This window comes from Lissotriton helveticus, chromosome 4_1 (assembly GCF_964261635.1).
Source record: "Lissotriton helveticus chromosome 4_1, aLisHel1.1, whole genome shotgun sequence".
Classification (NCBI taxonomy): domain Eukaryota; kingdom Metazoa; phylum Chordata; class Amphibia; order Caudata; family Salamandridae; genus Lissotriton; species Lissotriton helveticus.
The window spans coordinates 1,591,033,484-1,591,054,608 of NC_136063.1; positions in this window are offsets into that span (position 1 = coordinate 1,591,033,484).

Consider the following 21,125-nt stretch of genomic DNA (forward strand, 5'->3'; position numbering starts at 1 on the left):
AAGCTTTTCCGTTTTTGCTCACTTGCTTGTCTCTGGGGTGCTGTTTGGGGGGTTCCTGGTGTTTGGGGGTGGGTTTTGGGGTCTGGGAGCACTGCTGGCACAGTCTATTTTTGATTGCATTTGTTTTTCAGAAAATCCATGGTGGATAATGGGAGTTATGGCCTAGCTGCACAGCGCGCTTGGAGTGATTTTGGAATGAGGCCTAAATATTTCTGTATGTGAGTTTTTCCAGTTTTGCTTTTTGCCTGTTTGGGGGTCTTCTACTTTTTTTCGCCTGGGTTGACGGGTCTGGGGACATTGCTAGGAAGGTCTAATACCGGATAAAAGTGTTTTGGATAAAATACATGGTGAAAAAGTTTTTCCCTTTTTTGAGTTTTTGCTCACTTTCGTGTTTTCGGGGGCCTGTTTTGGGGGGTTCCTGGTGTTTGGGGGTGGGTTTTGGGGTCTTGGAGCAACGCTGGGTATGGATACTTTTGGTTGCAAGAGGTTTGAAGCAAATCCATGGTGGCAAAGGGGAGTTAGGGCCTATCTGCAGAGCGCGCACGGAGTGATTTTGGAATGAGGCCAAAATATTTCTAAGTTCCCGTTTTTGTATTTTTGCTTTTTGCCTGTTTGGGGGTCTTCTACTTTTTTGCGGGTGGGTTGGCGGGTCTTGGGGCATTGCTGGGAAGGTCTTATACCGGATAACAGTGGTTTGGAGAAAATCGGAGGTGAAAAAGTTTTTCAGTTTTTGCTCACTTGCTTGTCTTTGGGGTGCTGTTTAGGGGGGTTCCTGGTGTTTGGGAGTGGGTTGGGGGGTCTTGGAGCAACGCTGGGTATGGGTAGTTTTGATTGCAAGTGGTTTGAAGAAAATCCATGGTGGCAAAGGGGAGTTAGGGCCTAGCTGCAGAGCACTCACGGAGTGATTTTGGAATGAGGCCAAAATATTTCTAAAAGTGCCCGTTTTTGTATTTTTGCTTTTTTTTTTTTTTAAACCTTTATTCGCAATAAGAAGTGGAAGACAAGCAAGAGACCATCAATGACGCATATACAAAGCATACAAAGATTCAGGTGTAGTGCAGTGCAGCGGCATACATAAAGTGTCCAGGTGTCATATCCAGAAGGGGGAGCACAGCGGGCAGAAATGAAGTCATGGTAACAGCAGTGGCATGCGACGTTACACATCAGTACAGAGCATATAAACACATCAATAATGCGAATAACAAGCATATACCTTTCCAAGGAGGAGAGCAGCGGCAGGGCCGCGGGTACGTATTCGCAGTGCAGCAGTCCCTAAGGTAAGGCATCATAAACAGCACCACAAGGGAGAGGGCCGTAAATCCCCGCTCCCCCGCCGATGAACAGAGCATACCCCATACATCGAAATAAGCAGTGGTGCAAATAGACAGACCCTCACATCGTGTAAACTGGACAAGTGGCAAAGAAACGTGTAAGTCCAACAAATGAAGCCCCATTAACCCACCCCCACCCGATCTGCACTGTCCGAATCAGAATCCTGCACAGACCTGCTGAGGAGGTACACCTGCAGTGGGCTCCAAAAGTCCCTGGGCCTACAGCGCACAGGCATCATTTCTGCGTAGACATTATATTGGTCCTGACAATAAACGACATCTTTCAACCAGTCCTCGAACTGCGGTATTCTGCCCCTTCCCCAGCAACAGGCCACACGCCTCTTTGCCAGCAGCAGAGCTACATCCACAAACCTACGATATAACGCTGGCACCTCCTTGGTATAACCCAACAACAGGACCATAGGGTCGAGTGGCACTCCATTGTCGGTCATAACCTGGAGAACATCATGGACTTGCACCCAGTACTCCGAAACTACCCCACACTCCCACGCCAAATGAAGAAAATCGGCACCCGGCATATGACAACGAGCACACCTATCATCCTCCGCTAGCCGGAACCTGAGCTTCCTAGCCGGGGTGTAGTAAAAACGCTGTATGAATTTGTAGTGTATGATCTTTAGGCGGCAGCTAGAGGAGATATTGGCGGTCACACCACAACAATACTTCCACTGGTCATCAGAGATGGAAATTCCAAGCTCAGCATCCCACTGGGCTCGCGCCCGCCCAGGCGAGACAGCACGTTGTGTCCTGATGGCACCATACAATCTAGACACCAAGTGACGTCCATCAGAAAGTAACAGCACATGAAGCGGTAGGGTCACACCCGGCTCCCCTGGGAACTCAGGTAACAGCGACCTCAGGCCCTGTCGCAGCCGGACATAATAAAACATTTCAAGCGGGGAGTACGCCCCACCCCCAAAAAACTGCTCCAGGGTACGGAAGGTGCCCTCACGAAACAGGTCACCCCAGGTAAGTATCGCAAGAGGACTGCACAGGCGCTGAAACCCAGTTTCCTGCAGAAGAGACAGAGCAGGGTGATATATCAGAGGCAACGCAGGCGAGTAGAGAAAAGCGACATCCAGCGCCTTTGCGATACGCTTCCATGCATCAACAGTGCAGGTAACCGTCGTTTGGTGTGTGTCAATGTCCCCAACATTACCCAGGACCATGCCCTCCAATGAGAGAGGATGAGCAACCCACTGTTCAGCGGCCAACTGAGGCATAAACGGCGTGGGGCGCATCCAGTGGTAGGCGTAGTGCGCTTGAGCGCTGACATAATACTGTTCAAAATCAGGGACGTCGAAGCCCCCATCGGCATAAGGCAGAGTCAGCGTAGCCCACGCCACTCGTGGCTGTTTGCCCCCCAAGAACAGCCGAAGCAACTCCGAGCGGAGACGAGTGAAAAAATAAGCCCCAGGATAATACGGAATGTTTTGAAACAAATATAAGAAGCGGGGTAACACCACCATTTTAATGAGAGATGCTCTACCCGCCATAGACAATGGTAAAGACATCCACCTCGTTATGCTATCAGCTAACTTAGTTATAGCCACACCGTAATTGAGCCGTAGCGTCTCCTCCTTGAGCAATGACACAACAATACCCAGATACCGCAGCTCCGAGTCACACCACTCCAGGGGGTAATCAAGTGGGAAACGATGAACCGCTGCAGTGAGTGGAAAGAATTGGGATTTCTGCCAATTGATATGAACTCCAGATATACCACCAAAGACAACAAACTCACGTAGCAGCGCGTTAAGATGCAACTGCGGATCCTTCACATAAAGGGTAACATCATCAGCGTACAGGGATATGCCAATCTGCCGCCGAAGACAATTAAACGCACTCTGTTGATGCAATTGCCGAATCCTAGATGCAAGAGGCTCTATAGCAATGGCAAACAAGAGGGGAGAGAGTGGACACCCCTGCCTGGTCCCTCGCGTGATCGGGAAAGGGGAGGACAACACACCATTCACAACAACCCTGGCCATAGGGTCAGTGTAAAGTAATTTAACCCATGATATAAACATTCTGGGAAAGCCCATCCTGCATAGAACGTCTATTAAATGACCCCATTCCACCGAGTCAAACGCTTTTGTCGCATCTAGAAAAATAGCAGCCACCGGGAGCTCCGGGGCAATGGTTGGAATCAAGGAGAATAATGTACGAAGATTATGGGACGTCGCTCGTCCAGGCACAAATCCTGACTGGTCAGGCAGCACTATAATGGGCATAAGCTCAGAAAGACGCATCGCCAACACCTTGGCCAGAATTTTAACATCGCAGTTGAGCAATGAAAGAGGCCTATAGGAACCCACGTCAAGGGGATCTTTTCCAGGTTTGAGCAAAGAGGTGATAGCAACTTCCCTCATAGTCCCTGGTAGGCGCCCTACCTCAAGGGATTCCTCGAAAACCTCCCGCAACACCGGAGCCATAATATCCACGTAACATTTATAAAATTCGGCGGGGAGACCATCAAGGCCTGTAGCCTTGCCATTATTAAGAGACATGATGGCACTCCTGACCTCATCGACCTCCAGGGGCCTACCCAGAAAAGCCCTATGATCGTCAGAGAGCCAGCAAAGTGACAACTCGTCCAGAAACCCCCCATATCTCACATCTCCTGAATGCTGGGAAGTGTATAAGTGTGTGTAGTGTTGCAGAAACGTGTCCCGAATAGTCGTCGTGTCCGTACAGTGCGTACCATCAGCCAAGACCAGTTCCAAGACATCCGAACCATGCCTCTGGTGTCTTGTAAGAGCAGCAAGCACCTTCCCCGGTCTCTCACCTTCACAATACCATCTAGCCACCCAGTATTTTCCCCTATGCTTCGCTTCCCTGGCCGCTTCTTCCTCGTATTCCGAAAGTTTACCTCTAAACTGGTGCATGAGATCAGGTTCAGAGCCATCAAGCAGTCTACGCTCTAGGCGTCGTAGGTCGGCTTCTAAGCCAGCAAGTGTACGAACAATAGTCCTGAGTACCCCACAACTCTTGGAGATTGTGAACCCCCGGATCGTAACTTTGAATGCCTCCCATATCACCTCCACACTGTCCACAGATCCCCTATTCCTCGGGAAGAAAGCCTCTATTTCCTCGCCCAGCTCCGCCTTAAAGATGGGGTCCAGAAGGGCCGATGGGAAGAGCCTCCAAGGCGGTCGCGGTCGGTGCAATCCAGGCACCGATACCACAACCCTAACTGGACAGTGGTCAGAGTATGTCCTGGGGAGGTGTGTCACCCCACGCAATCCAGCCACTAGTCCTCTGGAAAGGAAGATATAATCCAACCTCGCCCAGGTACGGGCCTGCGTCGTGAAATGCGTGCCCTCCTTAACAGTGGGGTGTACATGCCGCCAGCTATCTACCAGCCCTGCCTCCTCCACAATGCCCCGCATGACATCCCTGGCCTGAACGTTGTACTGATGACTCCCCTCCGATCTGTCCTCAAGAGCCCCCATTGCCAGATTAAAATCCCCCCCCACACAATATGGGAAGCGTCTACAGCAAGTACATGACCCCACAGTGCAAGAAAAAAAGCAGGAGTATCAACATTCGGTGCATAACAATTCACAAATAGCACAGTGATCTGCCCAATCCTCCCCCACAACAGTACATATCTCCCGTCAGAGTCTAAGTGTGATCCCAACTCCTGGAAGGTGAGTGATTTCTTAATCAATATTGCAACCCCCCTTGCATAAGAGGAGTACGATGAAAATTTCCTCACAGTGGCCCACCTCCCTCCAAACGCATGTGCCGGTGACCGGCGCAGATGTGTTTCCTGCAGAAGCGCCACCTGTATGGCATGTCGGTCCAGATATTGCAGCACATTACGACATTTCCTGGCATCATTGAGCCCACGCACATTCCAAGAAAGAATCGATATCCTATCCAACTCTTCGACCGACATTACTCACAAGGAATACGTGCCAGGGAACCCCGAAACCCCGCAACAGGCACACCACACGAGCCAAAGCAGTAGGCCGTAGCCGCCGCACACTCACTCCACCTAGTAACACGAAAATCACAGCCATCCATGCCGTCTTCCAAACCCAGAACCAACCCCCCCTCCCAGAACCAAACAGAGCACAACCGTGCAACAGGCACGCAATACCACACGAGAACAATCCGCCTGCAGCACATCCAGCAAGTGAATGAAAAAGTACCAAAGCGTCCCCTCCCCCCACCACCCACCTGACCAACCCCAACCCGTCAGGACCCTCTACCACCCCCCCTCCCCACACCACAGACATCCATCCATCCGTCCAGAAAATCAGTCGCACAACAAAGTAAAGTGTAAACATTGAAGGGGTATTCCCGTTGGGGGTGCCCACCAGAGGTGCACTTCACCACCCTCTCACACTAAGCCGTACTTCCAGCCGATTAGGCAAAGATACGAGGCAGGCACAGTGCTGGGGTGGGCGCCCGGAGCAAAGAATAAAGGAAAAAAAAAAGAAAAAACCCAACCTTCGCCTCCCCAATAGTCACAACATACGGCCTCTCGGAGCGGTCCGGAGGTCCACCCATCCGCCCACAAAAACACATGTCTGTGGAAAAACAGCCGCTAGCGGCAGGTGTAGCAGTAACAGTAAGAAGTGTTCAACACAGTCATCATGCTATCAAAAACCTGGTCAGGCGTCCTCTTCCTCTCCCGCCGATTGGTGATCATTCTGACCCAGTCCATCCTGGCGGTCAGCAGCAGCCCGTTCCCTCTTCAGCCGCTTCACAAAGTCTTCCGCCTGCTGCGGATTCGTGAAAAAAGTCTGCTTCGCCTGATGAGTGATCCTCAATTTTGCAGGGTAGAGCAAGGCGTAGTCCACTTGGAGGTCCCTAAGCTTCGTCTTAACCGCCCAAAATTTACGCCGTTGCTCCTGCACCATCGGAGTGAAGTCCGGGTAGATGGTGAAGTTGACCCCCTCGAAGGAAAGTGAGCGGGAAGTGCGAGCTGCATGAAGAGCCGCATCACGATCCCGATAGTTCAGGAGGCGAGCAATGATAGGGCGCGGAGCCGCACCGGTGGCCGGTCGCGGTCCGAGCGAACGGTGTGCCCGCTCCACAATAAACTGGGTAGAAAAGGCCTCCGCCCCAACTGCTCCAACCAAGAGTCTTTCCACATACGTTTCCATCTTCCCAACATTCGTCGTCTCCGGCACACCCACTACGCGAATGTTGTTGCGTCGACTTCTCGCCTCCAACTCCTCATTCTTGGCGGCTATCACTCGTAGGATATTGTCCATCCTCGCCAATTGAGTGGTATGAGTGGCCGCAGTGTCGTCGTGATCCGAGATTCGCTGTTCCGCCGTAGTCAGGCGCTCTTCATGGACATCAAGTTTCTGTACTACCGCGTCCATGCGGGAGGATAGTTTGTCCACTTTGTCCACTATGGTGGCGAAGCCCTGCCGCATCTCCTGCATCATCTGCTGGAAATCAGGGGTGGCCGGCTGCGAGACAGCATCAGCGACAGGCGGAGGTGGAGATCGTGAGGTCCCAGCCTCCTGTACCAGGCGTGCGCCCCTTCTAGAAGCCGTAGAGTCAAAGGAGAGCTTAGGTTGCTTATTGTCAGGTTTGCCCATGGTGATACACACACAGCTTGCACTAATGGCGTGAATAGGGAGGCAAGGGGGTGATCTTCGAGAACAAGTCCACGGTCAACCCGGCAATGCCCTCAACAGGAAACGCGACGCAAAAAAGTTTCAAAAGCAGGTCGTAGAATGCCCACCTCCGCACCGCACCGCCAGCACCCTCAGTGCAGACACAGCAGGCCGACGCCGCCAACAGGGCAGCCGTACTGACGATAATAGGACGTAGTCCAATAGGGCACAGGAAAGACCCTGTCCACCACACCACAGAGTAGAAAGGGTAGTGCCACTCACAGCCCCCGAACAGGGACAGCGTGCAGGAGTCAGCTCCAGTAACGTCTCGCAGGGTACAGGGCGGTGCAATCCAGGATCGCCAGGCAGAGCAGGCGCAGTAGGGGGCAACCGTGGACTATGGCAGGCAGATGGTGCCAGCGCCGCAACATCCAGCGGAGGGTCCCGCCGTGAAGACCGTCTCGGCAGGCTCCGCAATATGGCGACTGCAGCAGTGAAAAGGGCGCCAAATGGAAAAAGTCTAAGACCGCCGTGCTACGCTAAATAATGCCACACATAAACCTCAGTCCGATGTGTAGCGCACTCTTGCTCACCCCACGCAGAGTTCAATCGGCCTCAGCAGCTCCGCATATGGGGGGCACGAGCAGGCGTACATGCCCCTCCACTCCCCTCCGTGCAATGGCCGCGTCCGGCTCCAGGGATAGACCGCAGCCTCTACTTCAGTTCTGCTGCCACAATCCCAGGCGTCACCCGCACCAGCGTCACTCACCCAGCGCTGCCGTCCACGGGTCAAAGGGGCAGCAACCGGTCGCCACCAGTCAAGCAGGCACGGAGAAGCACCGAGGGGGGAGGGGGACAGGCCCTCTCCCACGTGTGCAGCCGCGGACCAAAGTGGGCTGGCACGCCGGGCCGCAGAGCGTCCGCTCTCCAGAGCGTGCGGCGGTGAAATCTCCGGACCCTCCAGCGTCGGCAAGGAACCTCCGATCGGGACAGGATTTCAGCCGAGGGCAGTCCGTGGCCAACCCGAGCAGAATCCGGGATCAGGGCAGGGAAAGGCGACGGTCAGGCAGGATTTCTAAGCGGATGAAGGCTCCGGGCTGCAGGAGCCTCACGGCAGTGCGGCCATGCTGCAGTGCGCCCTCTAGCGCCCCTCCGTATTTTTGCTTTTTGTCTGTTTGGGGGTCTTCTACTTTTTTGGGGGGGGGTGGCGGGTCTTGGGGCATTGCTGGGGAGGTCTAATATCGGAATCAAGTGGTTTGGACAAAATCCATGGTGATTTTTTGTTTCCGTTTTTGCTCACTTGCCTGTTTTGGGGGGTTCATGGTGTTTGGGGTGCGTTTTGGGGTCTGGGAGCACTGCTGGCACAGTCTAATTTTGATTGCATTTGTTTTTCAGGAAATCCATGGTGGAAAAGTGGAGTTATGACCTAGCTGCACAGCACGTTTGGACAGAATTGAAAGAAGGCCGAAAATATTCTAAGTATGAGATTTTCCATTTTTGCTTTTTGCCTGTTTGGGGGTGTTCTGATTTTTTGCGGGTGGGTTGGCGGGTCTTGGGGCATTGCTGGGAAGGTCTAATACTGGATAAAAGTGGTTTGGAAAAAATCCATGCTGAAAAGCGTTTTGGCACTTTTTTTAACCTAGGGCTCGTTAGGGTTAGCAGCAGTATTGCATGTGTTTGGGAGTGTTCTAGATTTTTGCAACTGGGTTCTGGGGTCTTAGAGTACTCGTGGGAATGTGTAATTTTGGTTGCAAGTGGGTTGAAGAAAATCAATGGTGGGAAAGGGGGATTTGGCCTAGTTAAAGAAAGCATTTGGCACTATTCTTAACTTAGGGCTCGTTAGGGTTAGCAGTATTGTAATGCATGTGTTTGGGGGTGTTCTAGATTTTTACGACTGGGTGGGGTCTTGGAACACTTGTTGGAATGTCTAATTTTGATTGCAAGTGGTTTGAAGAAAATCCATGGTGGGAAAGGGGGGATTTGGCCTAGTTAAAGAAAGCGTTTGGCACTATTCTTAACTTAGGGCTCGTTAGGGTTAGCAGTATTGTATTGCATGTGTTTGTGGGTGTTCTAGATTTTTACGACTGGGTGGGGTCTTGGAACACTTGTTGGAATGTCTAATTTTGATTGCAAGTGGTTTGAAGAAAATCCATGGTGGGAAAGGGGGGTTTGGGCATACTTTCTGAGTGCGTTTTGGCACGATTTGAAATTAGGCCTCTGCGAGGTAGCAGCAGTATTCTGCACGTTTTTGGGAGGGTAATGTGGAGTGTTCTAGATTTTGGGGAATTGTTATCTCTGAAAGTGAAAGTATAATTTTTGCACTACACAGCGTGCCTTATATATTTTTTTCTCCGAGGTGTATTTATCACTTACTGCTGTGTTTTTCCATCATCAATTACAGGCAGGGTTTTTCCCTGTGCCATCGATGTACTACTCAGGCTTACAGTTAGCGATCCGCAAATCCGCATCAGGCAGGCAGTGGACAGTGTGTCTGGTCACCAAGATTGATCAACAGAACATCCGATGGAATGAAGGAGTACCGCAAATAAGAGGAATAGCTGGATGCATCAGCTTCACAAATTCAACGGGACAACTACAAAAAACAGTAACAGTATCCAAAATTCTCCTTATCTTTTAAATGATATTCTTGTGAACTTGAACTTACTTCTACGAGTGTGACTCTGTGCGTTTGTTTGATCTCTGCTTCAAATTTATCCCTCCAGCTATTTGATACGTCTTTGCTATGTTTAACACTAATTTAATGTTCTAAGTGTTTATTCTCTCTGAGGGCAGAGAGGCAAATGAAATTGCGTAATAACTACAGCCCTGTACTGTCAACTTGTTTCTTCGTAGTTACTAGTAAGTTGCAGTAAGTAGTAGTACTACTTTTCAGTAACCTAACCATCCATTTAGTAAACAACTTCGGGCATGCAGTAGTGCACTTCCTTTATGTCCCTTTAAAGATTTGTCAATATCTTCAAATCCAAAGATTTGTTTCTCTTCATTTGTTGTTTGACTGTCCATGCTGCGTTTTATTTCCTCTCTAACAAACTTTCCCAAAAAACCTCATTCCCATCCAATTTTCAAACCCTAACCCTCTTCCCCCGGGCTGTGTGGTATTTCATTGAGGTGTGACTGACAACAAAAATAAATTCCACACACTTGCTGGGGAGGATAAGGTCAAAGCAATCAGAAGTTCATGTGCGCCATCGTGGATTGATAAGAACATCCTCCTGCTACACGACGTGAACAATCAAATGCTTAATGCTTACCTTACGTTGGCACTGCTTAGGCTACAATTTAGGGCACTGTTCTGTACCATACTATCTATTGTACTGTTTCTAATGCTACGCTCAGGCCACTCAATGTTTAATTTCCTCTTTTTTTCATATGGTGATACTGCCAGTGTGTACCACTACTGCTACCAGCACAACAATGATATTGCATCCGTCGAGGATTCAAGTCAACAACCAACCTTAATCACCATTTGCAATGCAGCCAGCCCTGGGGCTACCCCGATTCTCAAACACAAATCAGAGGTAAGATAAGCATATTGGAGAGGTAGTAGAATAATGGGCTAGGAGGACTAAGTTGGAAAGAGAGCAGAGACTGACAGTACTACTAGTAAAGTACAGTAGTAGGGCTACTAAATTTACTAACTCGGTTACTTGCATTTTGGTACATTTCAGGACTAGATGTTTCATTCATACTGGTAAGTTTGAAGAAAACAAACGTCCAGTAACCACCACAAACCCCCACACAAAATAATATATGAACGCGTATACTGTGTTTTTGTAAGAAAAATAATTATTAAGAAATATATATTCGTGTTGTTTTCAGCACAACAATAAAATAAATTACCCGAACTCACCCCCTTCCCTAACCCAACCAATGTCAAAAAGTCAAAAAGTCCCCTTTCCCAAACACCCAATTCCCACCCCCCCAACAGTCTTTAAAAAAGGGGCAAGGGACAGTCACTTCCTCCGGTGGTGTAGTTTGGCAAGCTGTTGCTGCATGTCCAGCTGCTCTTTGCGGAGGTCCCGGAGCTGGCGCTGATGTTTTTCGACCAACCGCTCCAGGTAGTCCACTCTTCTACGTAGCCGGCGCACACGAACCATCCAGGATCTGGGGGGGGGGCGCTGATTTTGTTGCTGCTGTGCGGCGGCGGCAGGAGGCTGTCGGGCCACTGCTCCGTTTGGCTGGAGGCTTCTGGCTGGTGTACCCGGGGGCAGTGGAGGAGGATGTAGATGTTGATGTGTCCTCATGCTCCCGAGCCCACAACCGCCGATACTCGGCACAAATAGCCTCCAGCTTACGGGCCCTGACCCGGACAGCCATCTCCTTACGTGTGAGCTTTTTGGGAGTAGCATCTATGAAGAAAGAAAGAAAAATACTGTAGCCAATAGTCTTTAACATAAAGACAAAATAATTCAACGGAAGGTTGACACTCAGTAACACCAGCAAGTAGCAAACACAGTATAACATTTTGGCATGTATCTTTCCGCCGTCTTTGTAAGCCTGTGACACTGTGAGTTTCAGGAATTCCACTAGCAGCACTATAGGTGAACTCACTACTACATACATAGTCAGAGAGTAATAAAAAAAAGGCCTTTTTTACTTTTTTTCTCTTGTTTTGCAAAAGAAATTACTGGTACGTGAACTTGTGGTAGCCGCCATAATGGCAGCTCACTCAGCTTTCACCCAAGAAATACAGACACAGGCCATGATGATGCCGACTCGCAGTACTGTAAGCAGTACATGCTGGTGGGGATAGGAATGTCTTACTTTTCTATAGGGGTGGCACTACCACTGGCCATACTTCATCCATTCAGCGTCTGCTCTATTACATCATACACCTCTGCTATCGACGAGGAGGATAAAGAAGATAACATCCAGGCTTCCAAAGTACGTCTATGATTCTTCTTAATGTCTCAAATGTACCAAAATGTATTTTTGTCAACAACCAACTAACACCCTTTTCATTATATTTTGGAAACCGCCCTCTTCTTATGTTGAATTCCATTCAACAAAACCATTCTTTACAGTCATAAATATTAAGACTCGCTCGTCCTTCGTTTCACCCTTCTTTAACTTTTCGTTCTTCACATCCCTAAACTACATCTGATATGACTTGGCTTCACAATAAACTTTTTCCAGCTGAGTTGAAGTGAAATAGAGGGGGCCATTGGTTACCAGAGAAGTACCGCCGCTAATGCTATTAAAAGTCAAGGTTGACTGTCTTCTCCGTGATAGCCCAAAAAGTAGTTCTAAATTAGTAAATGTTCTTGACAGTACAGTGTACTTATACTAGTGTACTGTGTACTACTGCACAGTACATCATACACTCCTTTGCGAGCCTACTCAAAAAAATTTCAATAAGTACGGAGTATAATAACTTACCACTGTCCGCCGCCGCTGAGTCTCCCTCCCCGATTCAGAAAAGGGGGTGGTGATGAACAGAGTGTCTGAATTAAGCAGACCACTCTTACCCAGTCCAAAGATCAGGGCTTGATCCATCACCGTTATTTAGCTCACTGCCCCATCCCAGCTCAGAACCTGGCTATATGCAAATTAGTCTGTCCCTGGCCCAGTGCATCATGGGAACAGGGCAGACCAAACTACCAAGCCAATTCTTCACCAGAAAGGATACAAGCTACCGGGGACCGGTTTCTGGCATTTCAGCCTCGTCGGCCCGGCTTGCTTGAATCCTGATGGAGCAGTGAGCAAGGGACTCATGTCTGAGTATACCCTGCCACACCTATAGTGGCCAAAAACGATTCAGAAAAGGGGGTGGTGATGAACAGAGTGTCTGAATTAAGCAGACCACTCTTACCCAGTCCAAAGATCAGGGCTTGATCCATCACCGTTATTTAGCTCACTGCCCCATCCCAGCTCAGAACCTGGCTATATGCAAATTAGTCTGTCCCTGGCCCAGTGCATCATGGGAACAGGGCAGACCAAACTACCAAGCCAATTCTTCACCAGAAAGGATACAAGCTACCGGGGACCGGTTTCTGGCATTTCAGCCTCGTCGGCCCGGCTTGCTTGAATCCTGATGGAGCAGTGAGCAAGGGACTCATGTCTGAGTATACCCTGCCACACCTATAGTGGCCAAAAACGATTCAGAAAAGGGGGTGGTGATGAACAGAGTGTCTGAATTAAGCAGACCACTCTTACCCAGTCCAAAGATCAGGGCTTGATCCATCACCGTTATTTAGCTCACTGCCCCATCCCAGCTCAGAACCTGGCTATATGCAAATTAGTCTGTCCCTGGACCAGTGCATCATGGGAACAGGGCAGACCAAACTACCAAGCCAATTCTTCACCAGAAAGGATACAAGCTACCGGGGACCGGTTTCTGGCATTTCAGCCTCGTCGGCCCGGCTTGCTTGAATCCTGATGGAGCAGTGAGCAAGGGACTCATGTCTGAGTATACCCTGCCACACCTATAGTGGCCAAAAACGATTCAGAAAAGGGGGTGGTGATGAACAGAGTGTCTGAATTAAGCAGACCACTCTTACCCAGTCCAAAGATCAGGGCTTGATCCATCACCGTTATTTAGCTCACTGCCCCATCCCAGCTCGGAACCTGGCTATATGCAAATTAGTCTGTCCCTGGCCCAGTGCATCATGGGAACAGGGCAGACCAAACTACCAAGCCAATTCTTCACCAGAAAGGATACAAGCTACCGGGGACCGGTTTCTGGCATTTCAGCCTCGTCGGCCCGGCTTGCTTGAATCCTGATGGAGCAGTGAGCAAGGGACTCATGTCTGAGTATACCCTGCCACACCTATAGTGGCCAAAAACGATTCAGAAAAGGGGGTGGTGATGAACAGAGTGTCTGAATTAAGCAGACCACTCTTACCCAGTCCAAAGATCAGGGCTTGATCCATCACCGTTATTTAGCTCACTGCCCCATCCCAGCTCAGAACCTGGCTATATGCAAATTAGTCTGTCCCTGGCCCAGTGCATCATGGGAACAGGGCAGACCAAACTACCAAGCCAATTCTTCACCAGAAAGGATACAAGCTACCGGGGACCGGTTTCTGGCATTTCAGCCTCGTCGGCCCGGCTTGCTTGAATCCTGATGGAGCAGTGAGCAAGGGACTCATGTCTGAGTATACCCTGCCACACCTATAGTGGCCAAAAACGATTCAGAAAAGGGGGTGGTGATGAACAGAGTGTCTGAATTAAGCAGACCACTCTTACCCAGTCCAAAGATCAGGGCTTGATCCATCACCGTTATTTAGCTCACTGCCCCATCCCAGCTCAGAACCTGGCTATATGCAAATTAGTCTGTCCCTGGCCCAGTGCATCATGGGAACAGGGCAGACGAAACTACCAAGCCAATTCTTCACCAGAAAGGATACAAGCTACCGGGGACCGGTTTCTGGCATTTCAGCCTCGTCGGCCCGGCTTGCTTGAATCCTGATGGAGCAGTGAGCAAGGGACTCATGTCTGAGTATACCCTGCCACACCTATGGTGGCCAAAAACGATTCAGAAAAGGGGGTGGTGATGAACAGAGTGTCTGAATTAAGCAGACCACTCTTACCCAGTCCAAAGATCAGGGCTTGATCCATCACCGTTATTTAGCTCACTGCCCCATCCCAGCTCAGAACCTGGCTATATGCAAATTAGTCTGTCCCTGGCCCAGTGCATCATGGGAACAGGGCAGACCAAACTACCAAGCCAATTCTTCACCAGAAAGGATACAAGCTACCGGGGGCCGATTTCTGGCATTTCAGCCTCGTCGGCCCGGCTTGCTTGAATCCTGATGGAGCAGTGAGCAAGGGACTCATGTCTGAGTATACCCTGCCACACCTATAGTGGCCAAAAACGATTCAGAAAAGGGGGTGGTGATGAACAGAGTGTCTGAATTAAGCAGACCACTCTTACCCAGTCCAAAGATCAGGGCTTGATCCATCACTGTTATTTATCTCACTGCCCCATCCCAGCTCAGAACCTGGCTATATGCAAATTAGTCTGTCCCTGGCCCAGTGCATCATGGGAACAGGGCAGACCAAACTACCAAGCCAATTCTTCACCAGAAAGGATACAAGCTACCGGGGACCGGTTTCTGGCATTTCAGCCTCGTCGGCCCGGCTTGCTTGAATCCTGATGGAGCAGTGAGCAAGGGACTCATGTCTGAGTATACTCTGCCACACCTATAGTGGCCAAAAACGATTCAGAAAAGGGGGTGGTGATGAACAGAGTGTCTGAATTAAGCAGACCACTCTTACCCAGTCCAAAGATCAGGGCTTGATCCATCACCGTTATTTAGCTCACTGCCCCATCCCAGCTCAGAACCTGGCTATATGCAAATTAGTCTGTCCCTGGCCCAGTGCATCATGGGAACAGGGCAGACCAAACTACCAAGCCAATTCTTCACCAGAAAGGATACAAGCTACCGGGGACCGGTTTCTGGCATTTCAGCCTCGTCGGCCCGGCTTGCTTGAATCCTGATGGAGCAGTGAGCAAAGGACTCATGTCTGAGTATACCCTGCCACACCTATAGTGGCCAAAAACGATTCAGAAAAGGGGGTGGTGATGAACAGAGTGTCTGAATTAAGCAGACCACTCTTACCCAGTCCAAAGATCAGGGCTTGATCCATCACCGTTATTTAGCTCACTGCCCCATCCCAGCTCAGAACCTGGTTATATGCAAATTAGTCTGTCCCTGGCCCAGTGCATCATGGGAACAGGGCAGACCAAACTACCAAGCCAATTCTTCACCAGAAAGGATACAAGCTACCGGGGACCGGTTTCTGGCATTTCAGCCTCGTCGGCCCGGCTTGCTTGAATCCTGATGGAGCAGTGAGCAAGGGACTCATGTCTGAGTATACCCTGCCACACCTATAGTGGCCAAAAACGATTCAGAAAAGGGGGTGGTGATGAACAGAGTGTCTGAATTAAGCAGACCACTCTTACCCAGTCCAAAGATCAGGGCTTGATCCATCACCGTTTTTTAGCTCACTGCCCCATCCCAGCTCAGAACCTGGCTATATGCAAATTAGTCTGTCCCTGGCCCAGTGCATCATGGGAACAGGGCAGACCAAACTACCAAGCCAATTCTTCACCAGAAAGGATACAAGCTACCGGGGACCGGTTTCTGGCATTTCAGCCTCGTCGGCCCGGCTTGCTTGAATCCTGATGGAGCAGTGAGCAAGGGACTCATGTCTGAGTATACCCTGCCACACCTATAGTGGCCAAAAACGATTCAGAAAAGGGGGTGGTGATGAACAGAGTGTCTGAATTAAGCAGACCACTCTTACCCAGTCCAAAGATCAGGGCTTGATCCATCACCGTTATTTAGCTCACTGCCCCATCCCAGCTCAGAACCTGGTTATATGCAAATTAGTCTGTCCCTGGACCAGTGCATCATGGGAACAGGGCAGACCAAACTACCAAGCCAATTCTTCACCAGAAAGGATACAAGCTACCGGGGACCGGTTTCTGGCATTTCAGCCTCGTCGGCCCGGCTTGCTTGAATCCTGATGGAGCAGTGAGCAAGGGACTCATATCTGAGTATACCCTGCCACACCTATAGTGGCCAAAAACGATTCAGAAAAGGGGGTGGTGATGAACAGAGTGTCTGAATTAAGCAGACCACTCTTACCCAGTCCAAAGATCAGGGCTTGATCCATCACCGTTTTTTAGCTCACTGCCCCATCCCAGCTCAGAACCTGGCTATATGCAAATTAGTCTGTCCCTGGCCCAGTGCATCATGGGAACAGGGCAGACCAAACTACCAAGCCAATTCTTCACCAGAAAGGATACAAGCTACCGGGGACTGGTTTCTGGCATTTCAGCCTCGTCGGCCCGGCTTGCTTGAATCCTGATGGAGCAGTGAGCAAGGGACTCATGTCTGAGTATACCCTGCCACACCTATAGTGGCCAAAAACGATTCAGAAAAGGGGGTGGTGATGAACAGAGTGTCTGAATTAAGCAGACCACTCTTACCCAGTCCAAAGATCAGGGCTTGATCCATCACCGTTATTTAGCTCACTGCCCCATCCCAGCTCAGAACCTGGCTATATGCAAATTAGTCTGTCCCTGGCCCAGTGCATCATGGGAACAGGGCAGACCAAACTACCAAGCCAATTCTTCACCAGAAAGGATATAAGCTACCGGGGACCGGTTTCTGGCATTTCAGCCTCGTCTCCCTCCCCAGCTCCTCCTGTTGGCGCCGCCGCATCCAGAGTGGACCCCTCCACACTGCTGGCCCCGGCACTGGTGGTCATCTGTGCCGCATCAGATGTTGTGACGTCTAGGAAAAACATGTCATATTTTCAGATGCCATACACAACCCCCTATTTTGTCTCGTAATGGAAGTAAATGTTACATAACACATTTTTTATTACTGGGATTGAAAAAAAGTAACAGGTTTGGGGAGGGTGTTAACCTTTTATATGCTTATTCCATTAAATGCTACACTTCTTCTTATGATGAATGCTTGCTTAACGTGCACAATTTTTCTCATTACAGAAAGAAGATTCCATTGCCCTTCTGCCAGACGATTCACCAACTACTACTAAGTCATCACCAGCAGTACTTTAAGTACTTTAAAGAAGGTGGGGGCTCCCGCACAGTTATTCTAATAATGTCATGTGTCTGTTAACTATTATTAAGTTTGAGTCATACTAATTTCATTCATGGGAATGTTGTTTAAACTTTAACGTCATCTTCATCCATCAGAATACTACGCTATTAAAAAGAAAGAAATAATGTTTTCATTTCTCAATTGAAAATAAAACTTTAAAACTAACAAACACTGTGTGGTTTTTGTTTACGAGTGAGTGAGCGGAAAGGTTTGAACTACTGCACTTGGCAGTCATGTTTCAGTGACTCAGATAGGCCAGGACTCGCAGGTAGTCTTCTTCTGTTCTTCTGGGTCGTAAAATCATTGGTAAGACATTCTAGATAGTCGGTCAGGGGATTGAGGGTTCAACTTGTGTTCGGACTGAGGTATGTCGAAAGTCGAACTGCACCTATCATCAACAATGTCCTATTTATCTTGTCCATACTTCTTTGTGTGCAGAATAGTCCCTGAAACACTAGCGGTATGGGATGTGCTCCTCTCAAATCAAAAAGGCAACTGCTACCTTTTACTTGGTGTAAACAATGACATTTTGTTGTTGGAAATTGTCAAAGCACTTACATTAGGAAGACTGGAATAGACAGCAAGGACAACCCAGAGGACTGCACTCAGTGCCTAGAGCTATTCCTGTATCAGAGTTTTGTTTCACACCGTTTGCCGAATGGGCAAGCTTAGCTACCTACACAGACCGAATCATAATTGTAAATAGTAGTAGCACAGAGAGTGATGGTAGAGGCAGGATAAGAATGTAGAAAGTAGTCTACATTAGAAGAAGATCAGACTATTTTGTAAAACATAGAATTATTAGGAACCAGTTTGTAATGAATAGGAGCTGTAAAAGTTAGGGAAGTATAAGTATTAATACAACAATAGAACATCTTACTGGGGCCAGTAGAAGAGCCTGCAAGGGACTGCTCCTGTCCACCTTCCGCCACCGGAGTCTCTGTCGCCGCCGGCGCCTTGCTCCTGGGAGGTGCTGGTTATCATGAAATAAAGAAACACAACATGGATGATTGTTTTTTTGGAAATATTTGATTTCTTTGTACTCAATCTAAAATTATGTCGGGGAAACAAATTAACATCAATTGCATCTGATCTGGTCAACTAGGAGGATAGTAGTACAGTATTGCAGGATTCGCAGACCGTCTAATAGGAAAGTTATGTAATTCACTAACTACATCAACAACAAAAAGGTTCTACTACGACTGCCATCACTCAGCAGCACGAGACGTCGCGTGACAGACACAGTCCGTCATCATGATTGCAGACAACTAACAAATGTCCTATAACAAGTAATAAATAATATACTCAACGTATCAATCCACCACTATCTCTTCAAAGTGGCAGCAGCAGGAGTACAAAGAAGGACTAGACTTGAGTCTACTGTCTCTAGCATTACGCAGTAATGCTCTCAAATGACTAAAAAGTTGCAAACAAGTCAGCATAGTAGCAACGCCAATAACCAGGCGAGCACCTGCAATGACAGAAGCTATTTAAACATTAATTTACCTGCAATGTAATCGAATCAGCAGCATTCGGACTCTTCAGGAAAAAAATAGATTAGCAATATAACAGAGCAGAAGGAAAAAAGTAGTTATTAAATAGCTACTTACCAAGGCCAGGGATCTCCAATCCTAGCAGGTCGAGCATGTCATGCTCCCGGTCCAGGATGTCACTTCACCGGGGCGTCACTTGCTGGAAGGTGCGCCGGACCCCAGACTCCTTATACATGCGCCGGCACACCTTCTCCCACAGCTGGCGATGCTCCCGGAGGCCGTAACCGGAAGCAATCCGCCCACCTGCTGCCACGGTCTTAGGGAGGTGGACTTGGACAAAAACCATCAAGGCGGCCACCTCCACCGCAGAGAAGATCTCCCTGGCCTGGACTTCCTCCCCCCTCAAACTCCCGCAAGGGAGCCGGGTACGGGGTGCTGGGCCCTTCCCCTTGCCCTTGTCGCCTCCCTTAGCCATGGTCCGGGGCACAAGAAGAAGGAAAGAAGAATAGGTGTGAAAAAAAATAAGAGAGAGAGCGAAAGAAATAAAGTAGGTAATAAAGTAGCAAAAAGTAAAAAAAACACAAAATATAGATGTAGGAAATTGTAGAGATAGATAATAGGCAAAAAAAGCAAAAAAAAGTTCAGATAAACATAGGATTACAAAGATGTAAGCTGGATAGAAAGGTAGCATGCTCAAAACCATAGCAATGAATGAAAAACAAGATGGCCGCGCCCGTAGAGGACCGCGTGGGTAAGTTCGCGGGATATTTTCCCCGCGAGCACGCAAAAACGCCCACGAACTCATAAATGCGCCACGCGCACAACGCGAGCACGCAGCTAGCACCCGGAACCGGAAATACTCAACGCACACAAGATGGCCGCGCCCATGTACGACCGCATGGGTAACTTCGCGGTCGTTGCGCTACAAGCGGCCCACGAATACGCCAAAAACCCCGTCAAATTTGCGAATTGCGAGTTTGATTTCGTGCCACGCGAATCTCGCGAAATTGCAGAAAAATGAATTTTGCACAACAGAAAGAACTTAGCAGGTGCAAAAGTTCAAGCTAATTTGTAACCATTCCCTGCAGTGCTTCCTGAGGGGCCACTCCAGAGTTCAGTTGCCTACTTGCAACTATTCTCTGACCCTGCTCTGACCCTCAAAGCAGGATCAGAGAATAGTTACAAGTATGGCACAATGCTCCTGTAAAAAAAAATAACTGCAACAGGAAGCACTTACAGCTAAGGAAGCAGGTGCCAGATTTGAAGCACAAATTCAGTGACACATTAACCAGCCCCAAATTAATTCATCTCAGTTGAGGCTGGGCAGGTGTGCTTTCCCCCCATAATCTACAGTGGTGAACAAGAGGGTGGTAGTGGTGAACCAGAGGGTGACAGTGGTGAACCAGCGGGTGGCAGTGGTGAGTGCTGAACCTGAGGGTGGCAGGGGTAAACCAGAGGGTGTCAGTGGTGAACCAGAGGGTGTCAGTGGTGAACCTGAGGGTGCTGTGATGAACCAGAGGGGGGCAGTGATGATCCAGAGGGTGGCAGTGGCAAACCAGAGGGTGGCACTGGTGAACCAGAGGGTGCTGTGATGAACCAGAGGGAGACAGTGATGATCTAGAGGGTGGTAGTGGCAAACCAGAGGGTGGCAGTAATGAACCAGAGGGTGGCAGTGATGAACCAAAGGGTGGCAGTGATGAACCAGAGGGTGGCAGTGGTGAACCAGAGGGTGGCAGTGATGAACCAGAGGGTGGCACTGGTGAACTAGAGGGTGCTGTGATGAACCAGAGGGGGACAGTGATGATCCAGAGGGTGGCAGTGGCAAACCAGAGGGTGGCAGTGATGAACCAGAGGGGGACAGTGATGATCCAGAGGGTGGCCGTGGCAAACCAGAGGGTGGCAGTAATAAACCAGAGGGTGGCAGTGATGAACCAGAGGGTGGCACTGGTGAACCAGAGGGTGCTGTGATGAACCAGAGGGGGACAGTGATGATCCAGAGGTGGCAGTGGCAAACCAGAGGGTGGCAGTGTTGAACCAGAGGGGGACAGTGATGATCCAGAGGGTGGCAGTGGCAAACCAGAGGGTGGCAGTGAT